This window comes from Pteropus alecto, unplaced genomic scaffold (genome assembly GCF_000325575.1).
Source record: "Pteropus alecto unplaced genomic scaffold, ASM32557v1 scaffold67, whole genome shotgun sequence".
NCBI classification, from domain to species: Eukaryota; Metazoa; Chordata; class Mammalia; order Chiroptera; family Pteropodidae; genus Pteropus; species Pteropus alecto.
This window is the reverse complement of record NW_006441061.1, coordinates 2,117,411-2,132,978: the sequence shown is the minus strand read 5'-3', so window position 1 is coordinate 2,132,978 and position 15,568 is coordinate 2,117,411. Positions and strand designations below refer to the sequence as shown.

The window sequence follows — 15,568 nt, the reverse complement described above, 5'->3', positions numbered from 1 at the left end:
GTGCTTTACATGCAAAGGTTAATTCTCACAATAGTCCTGTGAGGTGGTATTATGATAATTCTCCAGTTTGAGAGGAGAGGAGGCTGAGGCATGGAGGGTTAACTTGCCTTAGGTCATATAGCTGGGATGTGGGGAGTCAGCCCGGGAGCCCAGGCACCCCAGCTCCAGTGTTCCCAGTCTCTGCGTTACACTTGTGCGACATGTGAAGGGCTCCCGCAGATCTTCCACTCGCTATTGTGAGGTTAATTCTCAGCCAGTTTTTAAGTGGCTCCACGTTTTCCTTAAGGGACTGGCTGCAAAGGTGGTGATCATTCCTTCTGCCCTGAGGTTTTCATAAAGTCTTTTTGCCAGTGGAGTATTTGTAGCCAAAGCCATTTAGGAGACAATGAGGCGCTTAGGGACAGAGTGCCGCTGTTCCACTGAGGACACAATGTTCTGTGTGCCGCGGTGTTGAAGGGTGCCGACTGCTTTGTCAGGCCCGAATGATTGAGGGACGAGGGTGAGAGTAAGCAGATTGCAGTTTAATCTTGGACAGATCAAGGTAATTTGTACAGACCAGCAAGTATTTAGACTTGACTAGGAGAAAGGATGTTACCTGTAGAAAAAGCAGAAAAACATTAAAGTGTATTTTGTGTGCAAAACAAAGGGTCTTTCTGTGAAGTCGGCAGTGTCCAGGTGATTATTTTCAAAGAAAGATGATTTCCAGAGTGAGATTTTAAAGCCATTTGCAGATCTGACTGGATGGGAGCACTTTCCTCCTTTTTCACTGCGCTCACGGCGTCTTCCTAAGGTCAGCCAGTGGGTCCTTCTCAGTGTCTGTCAGATTTGACACTTCTCAGATTCACTGCTCGCTCCCTTGTTCCAGGACCTTCTCACATCCGATTTATGTTCCAGCAGCAGCTTTGAGGCTGGTCTCCCTGCCGTTTGTCCCCTCTCTCTCCTTTAGTGCTTCCTGTACAGTGGTGGCCAGATTAAAAACCCCCACTGCCCTCCTGGGGTAGGTAGCAAAAATTAAACTCCTCTACCTGACAGAGCCCTTCAGCCACGGTACCCTTTCCCCACGTACTTTCCATTTAATTCTTACCGCTCATTTTGACTTTTATTTACCCATCAGCGCCTTCCTGTTGTAGGTATGCTACTTTAATAGTGCATCGTTTATCATTTACGCTCCCCGAGAACTTAGAGATTTTTAATCTTGTTTTCTAGATGAGGAAACCAAGAGGCAGAGAGGAAAAAAATACCACGGAGGGAATGGCACATAGGTGCAAAATAATTATTTTTCGAGTAAATGATTGCATGCATGAAAGCCAGCCGTTAAGAAAGCTTGTCTAGCGCCCGAACCTGGGCCAGTCTGATTCCAGATCTGTCGCCTTGCTTCCCAGCGTCATTCCGCTGTACTTACTTCCTGACAGTTTTCTTCTCCAGCCACGAGTGATACCTTCTTCACACGTTTGCTTCCAGTCATTTCTTCAGCCTGGACTTTAGCCCGTTGCCTCATTTTCATGACGAAGCTCCCCCTGGTTAGCACTTTGACACTTGAACCGCTTTTTAGCTGCGAATTCCCTCTGCACTCTCGTATCACGTATCTCACACTTAGATACTGACTGGTGACATTCCTAATCATGTGTGTATATGTGTCTTCGCAGTTAGACTCGTGGCTCTCTGGGCAAGGGGCTGGGTGTGGTGGATTAAGTGTCAGGCAGACTTGGGTAGTGGCTGTGTCCACAGACTTACTGTCCATGCAATTTGGGGTAAAAAAGAGCTTAACTTCTGTTGGACCCCAGTGTCCTGTCCTTCCAGCCTTGCTGGTAGGAGTTGTGAGACTTACCTGAAGGGTCATGTATGAGACAATGCTGCTATAGTCATTGGCACATAACCGGTGACCAAGATAGGTAGATTCTTTGTTCAGTTAATTAATGCTTTTTCAGTTGTGAATGGTCTGGTAATTATATACACCAATACATCTACCCTGTGTGCTGTATTTAGTGTAGAATTTTCTCCATAGGAATGATGACTATTCTGGCAGTGTTAGATCAACTTACAACCTACATATTAAAGAAGGTACAGTTATCTGGCAGATACTACAGTTAAAGAGTTATTATGTGTGGGGGCATTTGGAATTATCTGCTTTATTTAATTTACCTTTATTGTGTCTTTGCTATGTACGCATTAACATTTTTGTTATGTACTTTTTTCCCCTTAGTGTTTTTTATTTGGTTTAGTTTTTTTCTTCTTTCTGTTTTTCTTTTTGTTCTCATTTGTACTTCTCTTGATATAACTTTCGTCTGTTCTAGGCATGACATCTGTCACTGGAGAGGTGTTTTCTGCCTGTTCTTGGCTCGGAGTCATGTTCATCTTAGAGCTGGTCTCCATTTTTCAGCAACAGTTCCTTAGAGTTCCTTCCGACACACATCAGTGAAGGAGGAAGACTTGGGAATGGGGACCGTAGTCTCTGCCCCAGAGCTGTGTGTCCTGTAGGGGACAGCACCTCGGAGCAGCAGCCATCTCCACCACACCAGCCACAGCTGGTGCTCGGGGGTCGTACTGTGCCACACTGAACTGAGAGCTACTTTAGGTGGGTCATAATAAGTAGATACAGACATGCCCCCTAGCAATTTTTATTTCGTTTAATTTAGTGAAAACTTACCAAGCCCCCTATTTGCTAGGAATACAATGTGAATAAACTACTACCCGTGCTCTGAAGTGACTTGCAGAGTAGTAGGTACACAAACCATGATAAAGAAGTAGTAAGGAAATTCTAAATTACAGCAACTTAAAAATTTCATGCTCTCTTTTTGAGCAGTAGAAGCATAATTTAGTTTGAGTCTGTGCAGTTTTGCATTCTGCTTTTTCACCTACCTTTGTAATCTTACAATTTTTCTTTATAATGCAAGTAAGTGGTTTGTTTTTTTTTTCGGCGACTAGCATACATTCCTATGAGCAGCTGTTCCACACTTTATGTGCCTCTTTCTTAGAGACTGCCTCCTGAACAGTCTTGTGGAGAAGGCCCTGGTGGGGAGTGTTTCATCAAAGGGTAGAGCGGTGATCTCGGTGACGATGCGCTGGTAAGAGTCAGTTCAGCTGAACATACAGTGGAAGGCAGTTTTCCTGAATTTTTTTTTAAATTGAGCAGCAGCTGGGGGACATAGGAACAGATAAGCTGGGAACTAGGGGAACCCAGTGGTAGTTCATATGTAGTTTTAAGTTAATTTGTGACATATTGGCAAACTAATCTTTTGAGGGGAGGCTTGTGCCACTAATGCTGTTCGAGGCAAGTGGGGCTGTTCTAAGCTTCTGGCTGTTGATGTAAATAGACATTTAAGAACATCAAGTAAATCCGAAGGTAGAATGAGCAGGTCTTGATTTCTCCTTGGCCCTGTGGAAACAGTAGGCTTCATGGGGGGAGGGCTGGGATTGCAGAGCAGTGTGCCACTTATTCAATGGAAAAAGCGAGCATTACAGCTGAAGAGAGTGAATCCAGCGTTAGGCTGGTCTGCTCTCTCTGAGGACTGGAGAGGGGGCGACTTTTCCACCCAGTAGGTTGTGATGGAGAAAAGCAGAGGACTAACAGTCAGAAATTTTCCTGCTCCAAAGTTCTGTCCTTTCCATGTTTGTGAATCCTTCTAATGAACGTTGAGTTTGTTTCCTCATGTAAAGAAAAACGAGGATAGTAATACCTACTGAATGCGGTTACTTCGAAAGGTAAATGGAACATACCTGTGACAGTGCTATAGAGGCTGTCTTCTGTTACTCTAATAACGAGTTATTGTATTAAGCTTTATGTCTTGCGACTTTGACTTTCTGTCTTCCTCGTAACCCTTCATCAAGCATTCTCGGGATTATATTCCGGGGAGAGACTTAAGTCATGCCTCACTCCACCAGTACTCAGTTTTCCCAAAGGAAACGGGCTCTTGGAGCCAGTGAGAAAGGAGGTGAAATCATCATTGTTTCAGTGGGATTTTTTCCCATGTCTCCACCTATTGAAAAGCGTATTCGTATGTTTTATAAGACTCCCCTACAAGTCTAATTTGATGACAAAAATCGCCATTATTGCTAAATTTATTACACTTTCACCTCTTTTCCCTGAGTGATCCATTGTGGAGTCCTGGAACTGCAACTGTGTTTTTGTTTAGGAAGGAGGTGGTGGTGAGGGAGAACTTGGGGATGACTTTTAAATAAGAGAACTTTGTATTATATTTATCTGTCTGGAGGCAATAAATCTGTTTTAGCAGATTAAATACAGACTTCTTTATAAAGCCCTGTTTTCTCAAACCTCTTATCAGCAGCACTTGGCAGTAATCACACCTACGGAAACTTGTAATTTTCCTCAAGGAGGTGACACTGACAGAATTAAAAATGAAGGAGCCCCCCTGAAAAGCAAGTTCATTACAAATTAACAGTGGTCTTAGCAAAGCAGTGGGCTAAGGCGTGTCAAATAGCGATATGGATAAAGAAACCCAGCATTTTAAACTGTCAGAGCTGGGAGCAGGGCTAGCCTGAGAACAAATTAATCACATATTGTCAAGGCAAAGTTGCATCAAATTAACACATCGGATTCCAGCATATTAATGTTAGAATGCTTTCACCTGATTATTACTGCAAACCATTGCCACTCTTTGAATGCAAAGATATAATTAAATTGCTAAATAGAAAGTGCATATAATATCTCCACATGCATTTAGGATGCATGAGCTGAAAAGTGCACATCCTAGGAAGTGACAGATTCTATTTGTAGGGGGAAAACTTTACTTTTTTTCCCTTTTATTTACTTGGGAGTACTAGAGTATGAAATTAGAAAAGTTAATTATGTTATTCATATCCTATATGAGTTAGATGAAATACAGGTTTAATTTAACTGATTTGCTACATTGGCTATGAGTACATAATTACCTCTGTATTTTTCTGGTAGAGAAGTAGGAAAATGTTGTATAATAGTCCTTTGCAACAAAATTGCTCATTTCACATAATCCTTGTGGTGGATTTGTGTCAAAAGGTGCTTTGGAGAAACTACACTGTCTACTCTGACAACTGTCTTTCATGTAGAGGTTACTTTCTAGCTCTGCTTAATCTAGTATGTGTGTTATGATATTCAAAATGAGAATTCTGGCAGCAGCCCAGCTGTGGTTGACCTTCCTGATCAAGGAGACAGTCTAGCGGGAAGTCGCTTTTTCTTAGTCCCTGTTTACTTATCCCAGGTTAAGTATCCTGGCTTGCTGTCCCTTCTACTCATATTTAACTTCATGATCTCTGTTATTCACACTTAGGCTAGACTACTCTCCTTCTGTCCTCTGCCAAGTTCTGTTGGTCCTCTGTGTTAAAATCTTTGTTAAAACTTGCCTTCTTTCATGAAGCCTCCTTTGGTAACCGAGGCATTCGCAGATTTCTCTCTTCAGCTTTGGCATAGAGCAGTCTTGATTTACAAAGCTCTCTTAGCAGCAGTCGAAGGACTTGTAAATCTGGAAAAGGGAAGTAGAGGTCACCAGGAGCCAGCACAGGTTCTCTCAGCACTGGGCAGGACAGGATAACCTCATTTCTTTCTTGAGTAGGTTGATCAGCTAAATAAAGTACTATGGTCCTGATGTTCCAAATCTCAGTACAGCATTAACTATTTAGCAGACTCTTGTAAAATACTCTTGTACACAAGCTGGGGAAATGATGGCTGGTCACGTTGTGGGCAGGTGGACTTGACCTGGCTGAGCAACTGAGCGAAGAGTGGTGATTAATGGATTCATGTCAGAATGAAGAGCTATCTGTGTGGCAAGCTGCAGAGCTCTGTCTTTATTGCTGTTGGGGACTTGAATGAGGACATTGATGATAGCTGATCACATTTGTGAAAGGTAGAAACTGAAAAGAATAGCATGCATGTCCAGTGACAAAGGCAGGGCCTGGAGTGGCCTTGACAGGACAAAATGATTCTTGCACTTTAGGTCATAAAATGCAGTCATTTGTATATGAGGAAGGTGGTGGAGAAAGGGAAGGGGGACAAATAGGTTTAACCGAGAAGTACATAAAAGAAAGGTTTGGGGTCATGTTGGTTGTAAGCTCAGTGTGACTCAGCAGAGCTAGGTAGTTGGAAGAGAAATTCACTTGTTCATTTCTCAGGTGTTTCTTGAGCTCCGACATGTGCCAAGAGCTTTGCTAAATGCTGAAGGTACAACGATTAAGAGCTAGTCAGACCCTAAGCGCAGGGACGTGCAGTCTTGTCAGAAGAAGAGGTGGAGACCATTATGGTACAGCTCAAGGGCTATGAGAGGGCAAGTTCAGTGGGCGTGGTTCCTTAGAGCAGAGCACCTGGAGGTCACCCGACTTGGGATGGGGTAGGATTAGGGAGGACCCCATACATGCTCCCTGAGCCACAGCGAAGAGATGCTGGTGTAAAAGTCTGAGGCGAGAGAATGATTCCAGTGGGTTCTGAGAAATATAAGTGGTTGAACGTGCCTGGAACATAGGGGGTGAGGATGGCAGAGGCAAGAGATGGGGCTTGATCAAGGTTTTGACCCGCTGCTGGTGGTCATCTTTTGAGCAAGGTTTGACACCCTTAGGTCTGAGTAAATCACTCTGCCTCCAGTTTGTAAACGTAGGGAGTTAATGAGTGTGAGCTCCTGTAAGACAGACCTTGGCAACTACAAACAGCCTTTGTTCAGACGAAGACCACCAGAAGGCCATGGGGACTGGGAACCAGGGCACTGATTTGGGATTTACAGACTCTACCCAAGGACGGAAGACCCAGGAAGGTGTGAGCAGTGCCTGAAAAGAGTAGAAGGGTTCTCAGGTAGAAGGGGGCCCTGCATGGCTCTGCCAGGCCGGGCGCAGCAGAGGAAGCACGATTTATCTTTCCACGGGTAAGCGTTCGGCAGTGTGGGAGGCAGTGTAGTAAAACAGAAGGAGCCCTAACTCCCTAGACTTGCTTTGAAATCTTAGGGCTGCTGCACTGCCTGGGGCAACGGATTTTCTCTTTCTAAGCCTGTGTCATTTGTAGAATAATTAAACCACATAGTTTATAGAAGGCCAGCGATAGTATATTACAAAGCACCTAGTACAGACTATGGCACAGTAGGGATTTAGCCGGTTATTTTAGAGTCAGAGTTCCTGGACCCTTGACTGTCTCAGAGGTGACACGAGTGTAAATGTCATCGCTTCCTGGCACTGACGCTTCCATTTGTACTTTGTGGGAGATCTCATCTAAGGCCTTACATCACCCCCAGGTCAGTGCCTCCTGCCTCTCAGCGCTCTTACATCCTGCTACTCCACATGGTCAGTTTCTGAGCTCGAGCCTGCAAACTAATTTTGATATTCATGGCACTTGAATATGTTTATGAGCTAAGCGTAGTGTAGAAGCCATGTTTATTGTACTCCAAAGACATCTAAAAATGACTTTTGATTTAGCCATAGCCCTGCCTGCCTCTAGTATATAGATGAGTGCGCTCTACCTGCATTTTTTTTTTTGGCTGGGTGCAGTGAACTTTATTGATGGCTCACGACAAGGTAGGGCTCTGTAAGCCCCTCCCCTTCTTCAGGGGGTCTGGGATGGAAACTGGAAGTCAGGAGATTCTCAGTGTGTTGGGGAATCGATTTGAGGCAAGGACTCCCCAGGAGCTAAGGGCCTCTTCCTCTCACGGGGGCTGGTGGTACAGGGGGCTCTTACTCCTTGGAGGCCATGTGGACCATAAGGTTCACCACCCTGTTGCTGTAGCCAAATTCATTGTCATACCAGGAAATGAGCTTGACAGAGTGGTCATTGAGGGCAATGGCAGCCCCAGCATCGAAGGTGGAAGAGTGTGTGTCACTATTAAAGTCGCAGGAAACAACCTGGTCCTCAGTATAGCCCAGGATGCCCTTGAGGGGACCCTCCGATGCCTGCCTCATGACTTTCTTGATGTCATTGTATTTGGCAGCTTTCTCCAGGTGGCAGGTCAGATCCACAGCTGACACGTTGGGGGTAGGGACATGGAAGGCCATGCCAGCAAGCTTCCTATTCAGCTCAGGGATGACCTTGCCCACATCCTTGGCAGTGCCGGTAGAAGCAGGGATGATGTTCTGGCAGCCCCTCGGCCATCACGCCACAGCTTCCAGAGGGGCCGTCCACGGTCTTCTGGGTGGCAGCGATGGCATGGACTGTGGTTGTGAGTCCTTCCATGATGCCAAAGTTGTCATGGATGACCTTGGCCAGCGTGGCCAAGCAGGTGGTGGTGCTGGAGGCATTACTGACAATCTTGAGGGAGTTGTACTTCTCATGGTTCAGACCCATCACAAACATGGAGGCATCCGCAGAAGGGGCAGAAATGATGACCCACTTGGCTCTACCCTTCAAGTGAGCCCCAGCCTTCTCCAAGGTAGTGAAGACACCAGTAGAGTCCACAACATATTCAGCACTAGCATCGCCCCATTTGATGTTGGTGGGATCTCGCTCCTAGAAGATGATGATGGGCTTTCCATTGATGACAAGCTTCCCATTCTCGGCCTTGTCTGTGCCTTTGAACTTTCCATGGGTGGAATCATACTGGAACATGTAGACCATGTAGTTGAGGTCAATGAAGGGGTCATTGATGGCGACAATATCCACTCTGCCAGAGTTAAAAGCAGCCGTGGTGACCAGGCGCCCAATACGGCCAAATCCGTTCACTTTGACCTTCACCATTATGTCTCAGAGTTGCAGCTGTGGGACAGGAGGGTGAGCAGCCTATACTTGCATTTTTAAGTGTACAGTATAGTGTTAACTGTATGCCCATTGCTGTGCAACAGAGCTAACTTTTTCATCTTATAAAACTACTTCAATTGGACAACTTCCTCCTTCCTGCCCATAGCCCCTGGCAACTACCATTCTACTCCCCATTTCTAAGAGTTTATCTTAGATAGCTCATATCAGTGGAATCATATGTCTTTTTGTAACGAGCTTATTTCACTTAGCATAATGACCTCAAGATTCATCTATATCATAGCATATGATGGGATTTTCTTTTTTTTTAAAGGCAGAGTAATATTCCATTGTATGTGTATAGCATATTTTCTTTATCCATCCATCCACAGGTAAGCATGTAAGTTGCTTCAGTGTCTTTGTTGTTGTTAATGCTGCAGAGAGCGTGTGTGTGCACATATCTCTTCAAGATCTTGTTTTCACTTCTTTTGGGTATATACCCAGAAATGGGATTACTGGGTCATATGATCATTCTATTTTTAATTTTTTTAGTAACCTCCATATAATTTTCCATAGCAGGTATACCGTTTTACATCTCTACCAAGAGTGCACAAGGGTCTCAGTTTCTCCACATTCTTGCCAACACTTGTTTTCTGTTGTTTTATTAATTTTTATAATGACCGTCCCAACGGAAGTGAGATGGTCCTCATTGTGGTTTTGATTTACATTTTTCTCATGATTAGTGATGTTGAGCATCTTTCCATATGTTCCTTGGCTATTTATATATCTTCTTTGGAGAAATGGCTTTTGCTCATTTTTTAATTGTTTTCGTTGTTGTTGTTGTCGAGTTGTAGTTCTTTAAATATTTGGGATATTAGCTCCTTATTGGATATGTGGTTTGAAAATATATTCTCTCGTGCTGTAGGTTGCCTTTTCATTTTGTTGATTGTTCCCTTTGCCACACAGACATTATTAAGTTTGATGTAGTGCCATTTGTCTATTTTTCCTTGTGTTGCCTGTGGTTCTGGTGTCATATCCAAGAAATCACTACCAAATCCAGTGTCATGAAGCTTTCCCCTGTTTTTTTCCTAGGGATTTTATAATCGCAGGTCTTAACATATAGGCCTTTAATCCATTTTGAGTTAATTTTTGCATATGGTATAAGGTAAGGGTACAACTTCATTCTTCCACATGTAGATATCCAGTTTCCCCAGAGCTGTTTGTTGAAGACACACATCATCGTCTTAAGTGACTTAAAATGAGAGCACAGTTCACAAGTGGAAAGATAATGGCTAGACTTTTATCCTTCATATGTATGTGACTTTCCTTAATAATATATAGTATGAAACATTTTATTTAAAATACCCTTTTTCTTATTATGGTAATCATTTTGCTATATATATATATGTGTCATACACACATACACACACACACACACACACATCAAATTATTATGCCGTATACCTTAATTGACAGCGTTATATGTCAGTTATATCTCAATAAAACAGGAAGAAGTACCAAGTACCCTTTCCATCATCTTGTCACCGGCATCCCATATTCTGTCACGTGCCGTGGTTCGTGTTCTCTGCCTGGAACAGTGAATTCTTGTTTGTCTTTTAAGATTCAGCCCACATATGGCCTCCTCTGACTCTCTCTACTTCACTCCCACAAGTTGTACTTCCACACTCCATTGTAAAATTATATTTACATATCCTTTGCTCCCACAAGAACGTAAGCTCTGTGTGGACAGAGACAGTGTCCAGTTTATCTTTATAACCCCAACAGATAACACAGATCCTGACGCCCAGTGGTCGCTTAGCAAAATTTAATGAATGAGCAGTCAGAGCGACTGTAAAACAGTGAAGGTAGGGTGCCTAAGTTTTGTATGTAACTAGCTGAGCTTCTTTCTCTTCGATTCTAAAATTAGGAGCTGGATTGTTCTCCGAGATCCCTTTTGGCTCCAACAGTCTATGAAAATTGCATAGGGAGTTCTTATCCAAGTACTCCCAGAGCTCCATTCTCACAAATCCCACAGGATCTTACATCAAATAGGACAACATCTTAACTTTTTTTGGTTGAGGAATGGGGGATCCTAAGGAATTTTGCCATTCGAGTCAGGCGAAGTATGCTGCCTAAGCCTCATCAGTGTTTCTGGTTCCAGCAGCTCTGTCCCTCATCACAGGCAGTGCGTGCCCACCCACCTTCCTTGGGCCTCACTGTGTTCATTTCTAAAATTGGGAAAATCGCACAGCGTCATCAGTGTTCACATTTCAGTATGTCCATGTTCGAAGGGGGAATGAATGTATTTTGAAAAAGCGTATTTGATATTCTAATGTTATATAAGGAAAATAAAAAAAATTTTTTGTGTAATACTTACAAAAATGTAGTTTTATGAAAATTCAACTGTTGGAATATGCAGAAGATAGAAGAAATTTTAATGGCCATGGTGAAATGTACATCATTTTTGAGGGAGTGTGAGATTTTTATAGTCATCAGAAGGGGTCATGGGTTAAAGATGGTCATGAAACACTACATTAGTTTCTGTTCCTATTCTAATTTTCTGTGATTCTATAATGATGAAAATTTCACAGAAGGCTTCAGTGGGATGAGCCTTACTTACTTCTCTTGTACATATGAGTCGCACCTACAGTTTTCATTTGCTTGTTTATTTTTCTAAATTGAATCCTGACTCTACTACTCACAGCTATGTGACCATGGGCAAATCGCTTAATTTTTCTAAGCCTCAATTTTTTCATCTGTTACAAGAATATAATACCTTCTTTATAAGATTGCAGTGAGAATCAAATTAGATAATTAAAGCTCTTAGCTTAGCGGCTAGCATGTCATAAATGTTCTGTTCATGTTAGTTATTGTTAGGGATGTGGAGGTGAAATTAAGCACACTTCTCCTTGGTTTGACTTTGAAACCTTGAGTGTTGGATATAGAAATCAGCAAAACGGAATTTAAAATATATTATTATTGGCAGTTCTGGTTAGTCTGAGGCCCTAATACCTCTGCCATTGCATGTAGACCAGAACTATCCAGTAGGACCTTCTGTGATGACGCAAGTGTTTTGTGTCTGTGCTGTCCAGTATAGTAGCCATTAGCTACATGTGACTACTGAGTATTTGAAATGTGACTAGTGAGACTGTAGAACTGAATTTTAAAATTTAAGTTAATGAAAATAGCTACATGTGTCTAGTGGCCACTGTGTTGGGACAGTGCAGGTCTAGACATTGAGACTACTCACCCAACGAGAGATTGGATCAACACAGGAGACAGACTTATTAGAATTGCTGCCTCATACCCTTTCCATGCCAGGAATGCAGTCAGAGATCTGGGCCCTCAGACATGCATCTAAAAGGCCAGCCAGAGTCCTGACCCCAAACTTTTGAACACTATAGCAATTGAGCAGATACTTCTGAGAGAGCCTGGAACAGGTGAGACCATGCCAGGTAAGTCACTCTTCCCTGGACAGAGAAAATGGACTCCTCTTCCCAGTATTAAAGGGCAAACAGACTTATTTTGTGGCTAAAGCTAGGAAGCCTGTGGATAGGACTAGTTCCTCTTACAATGGTAGAGACTAAATGTTGTACACAGCATTTTTTTAACAATAAATTTTAAACTTTTAATGCATTAATGATAAAGACTTGTTTATATTTTGCATCATTCTACACTTTAATATGACCCCATTTTTTTTCTTGTGTACTTGTGAATTTTTTTTTTTACCACGTAACTGGATGATCTAAGTGGAGCTTATCTGTCAGACAGAGTGAACACAGATACTTGAAACTACAATTAAAATGTTTTGTAAGCCTTTGCCTTGAATTCAGTCTTATCTCATTTATACTGACCATGGCTTTTGGTATGCTTATGAAAAGTCAGCTGCTGCTTTGTAGTTTTTTTCCTTCATATTTTTTCCATTGATGTTAAATATTAAAGGGCATCCTAGGTCATATAGCTTGTTTCGAGAAAGGGGAAGTTGATGTTTATTTTGAAACTTTCCCAAAGGAGCATTTTGCTTGTATAGACTAGCCACATGGACAGTAACTGTAGCTTTGTGGTGCGGGGCAGCCTCTTGTCCATGAGTGACTAAGTGAGTTAGAAATGACTGACTGTATTTTGGAAACAGATCTTACATTTGGAAATTTGTCTTAAGTCACCATCATATTTATAGCCCCCTACTCATTTTATTAAAATAAACAGTGATTACACTTTTAACTCTCAGTTGATATACTTTCTCATCAAGTATATTCAGACTATTAAATAGTGGCCTCAAAGACCCATATATAATTATGGGATATGAGCAGTTATATTAATGACGATGTAATTTATATAGTGAGGATATAGCATATTTAAAGAATCTTTCAATTAGAAGAGACCATTTAATCTACATGCATAAAAATTTCAATTAAAATATCTTTGCTAAATTTCTTGTCAGATTTTATTGTATTTTATATGGTTCAGTTGATTGAAATATCCTTGAAAATATTTATTGCCTGGCAATGGTAAAGCATTTTAAGCATCTACTACTGTGCGTTAGGCATTGTACTAAGTATTTTATATATACTATCTCATTTAATTCTCACAACACCCCTTCAGATACCACTGGTTTACACTGATTTACAGATGTGAAGACTTCTCTGGACCTCAGTTTTCTCTCTCTCATACTCGGGTTAATATTATCCATTTTAGTGTGTTATGAAGATTAAATGAAATAATACATGCCCACCCACCTTGAAGTAAGTACTCAGTACATGATAGTTGCTGTTGTTAATCTTGTCTTACTATTTTTGATTTTGTTTTAAATAGGTAATACTTTTTGTGGTGTAAAAGTACAAAAAGATATTAAACAGTGAAAAGTCTCCCTCCGTCCCCCAGTCATCTGGCGCTTACACCCATTTTACTAGTGTGTTGTGTGTCTTCCACAGTGTCCATATGCAAAAATATTGAATGTATATTTTTATTATTTCCTTTTACAGAAAACGTTACAAGTATTAACACTGTTCCAGAACTTGCTTTTTTTTTTTTAACTTAACACTTTTTTAATTTACCACTGGGAAATCCGTCTATACCATTGCCCAGAGAATTTTTCATTCATTTAGCTGCATAGTATTCCATTGTTTGGAAATATTATAATTTCTTTAGCTTGTTGATGGAGACTTGAGTTTCTAATCTTTTGCTATTACAAACAGTGCTTCAGTGAATAATCTTGTACATATGGCATGTTGAGTTCGTGCAATTGTATATGTAGGATAAATTCCAAGAAGCAGAATTGCTGGGTCAAAGGGAATATGCATTTGTAATTTTTGTAAGTATTGCCAAATTGCCTTCCATAAGGATTGTGCCAATTACACTCCCACCAGCAATATAAGAGAGCGCCTGTTTTCTCTCAGCTTCACCACAGAATTTATCAAATGTTTGGACTTTTGCCAATCTAATAGGTGAAAAGCGAATCTGTTAATTTTAATTTGCATTTCTCTTATGAATGAGGTCGAGCTTTACATTTGTTTAAGAACCTTTGCAGTCTCATGAACTTCCCAGATATATTGGATTCTTGATCTTTTTCTTGTTTTCTAGGAGTTCTTTATATATTAGGGAAATTAGTCCAGTTTATTGTGTATCTTTTGACTTTATGGATTTTTTTGACTAGACAATTTTTTTTTTATGTAGTGAAATTTATCATCATTTTTTCCTGTATAACTTCTGGATTTTGAATTCATCTGTTTGGGGAAATTTTTTTTTATATGTCCTGCACATTTCTTACGTTTATTCCTAGATATTTGCAATTGTTGCTATTATCAATGGAGTCTTCATAAGGAATGTATGAAGGCTGCTGATTTCTGTGTTAACTTTGTATATTTTTTATAATACTAGATTTTCTGTTTGTAATAGTTTTTCATGAGTTCTTATAGGATTTCCATAAATACAAGAATATTATTAATATACAGTAATATATAGAATAATGTAATGATTTCTGTTTACTTCTTTTATTTCCATTTTTATACCTCTGACTACTTTCTCTTGCCTAGTGTCGTTGCTGCTATTATCATAATCACTACCACCACCACCACCACCACCACCACCACAGTACTTGGCATTAAGCTAAAAGTTGGTGTATGGTAAATGTTTATTCTCTCTTTAAATTGCAACATAAATATCTCTAAAATGTAGTTAGTCAGTGTTATTTGACTATTAAGACAAATTTTAAGGAGTGAAAATGTGTTTGTAGTCTAATGACCCTTTCCTGCAATGCTTATAAGAGCCTATATTAAACAGGGTGGTGTTTTGGTTTTTGTTTGTTTGCCATTGTTGAAAAATATTGTTTCTGATCATTCTGTTAATTGTGGGTCTTTTATATAATGCCTTCTATGTTTTATAGTTTGGGGCTATAACAACTTATTTCCTGCCACTTTTTCTGTTGGAATTATTTAAGTCATGTTTCTGTCTGGTCCCTGGGGGTACTGCCAGCCCAGGTCAACTTTAAATTCTTGGTATGAGTCTTTCTGGGCCATCAGGTAATGTGAATTTGGTATGAAAATATTTTATGAAGGTTGGTTTGTGGTTATAAAGTCTCAGAAGAAAAAAATAAATTTTGACAGGCAGTGTTCCTTATCAGGTGTTGGGGGGGGTGCTTATTTCTAATTTACTCTGTCATTTTGGGGGGTTCCAGCTTTATTGGGCTGTCCTGTGTATTCAGCTGACTAAGAAAGTAGCCACTTAAAATCACCTTGTTTGCCAGATACCACCATTAAGACAAAAATTGTGTTCTGTTTTCCTTTCTGAGTTCCCCTTTTCACTTTTGGGCCTTTGTGAATTCCTTAAACACTTGCCAGCCTATAGAATCAGGTAAAATGAATGTTTTTGTAGTCTATCAGAATCTTTAGTTGTCTTCTTTTAGGGTACATATTTTGCCATGTGGCTGAAACAGAA

At 40.9% G+C, this 15,568-nt stretch overlaps 1 protein-coding gene and 1 pseudogene across 10 annotated transcripts in view; one reads left to right on the top strand and one right to left on the bottom strand.

The window, feature by feature from the left end:
- Positions 1–15,568, top strand: part of MAPKAP1 (mitogen-activated protein kinase associated protein 1) — a 229,560-nt gene that overhangs the window by 80,814 nt on the left and 133,178 nt on the right. The window lies entirely within an intron of this gene.
- Positions 7,580–8,657, bottom strand: LOC102896204 (annotated as a pseudogene).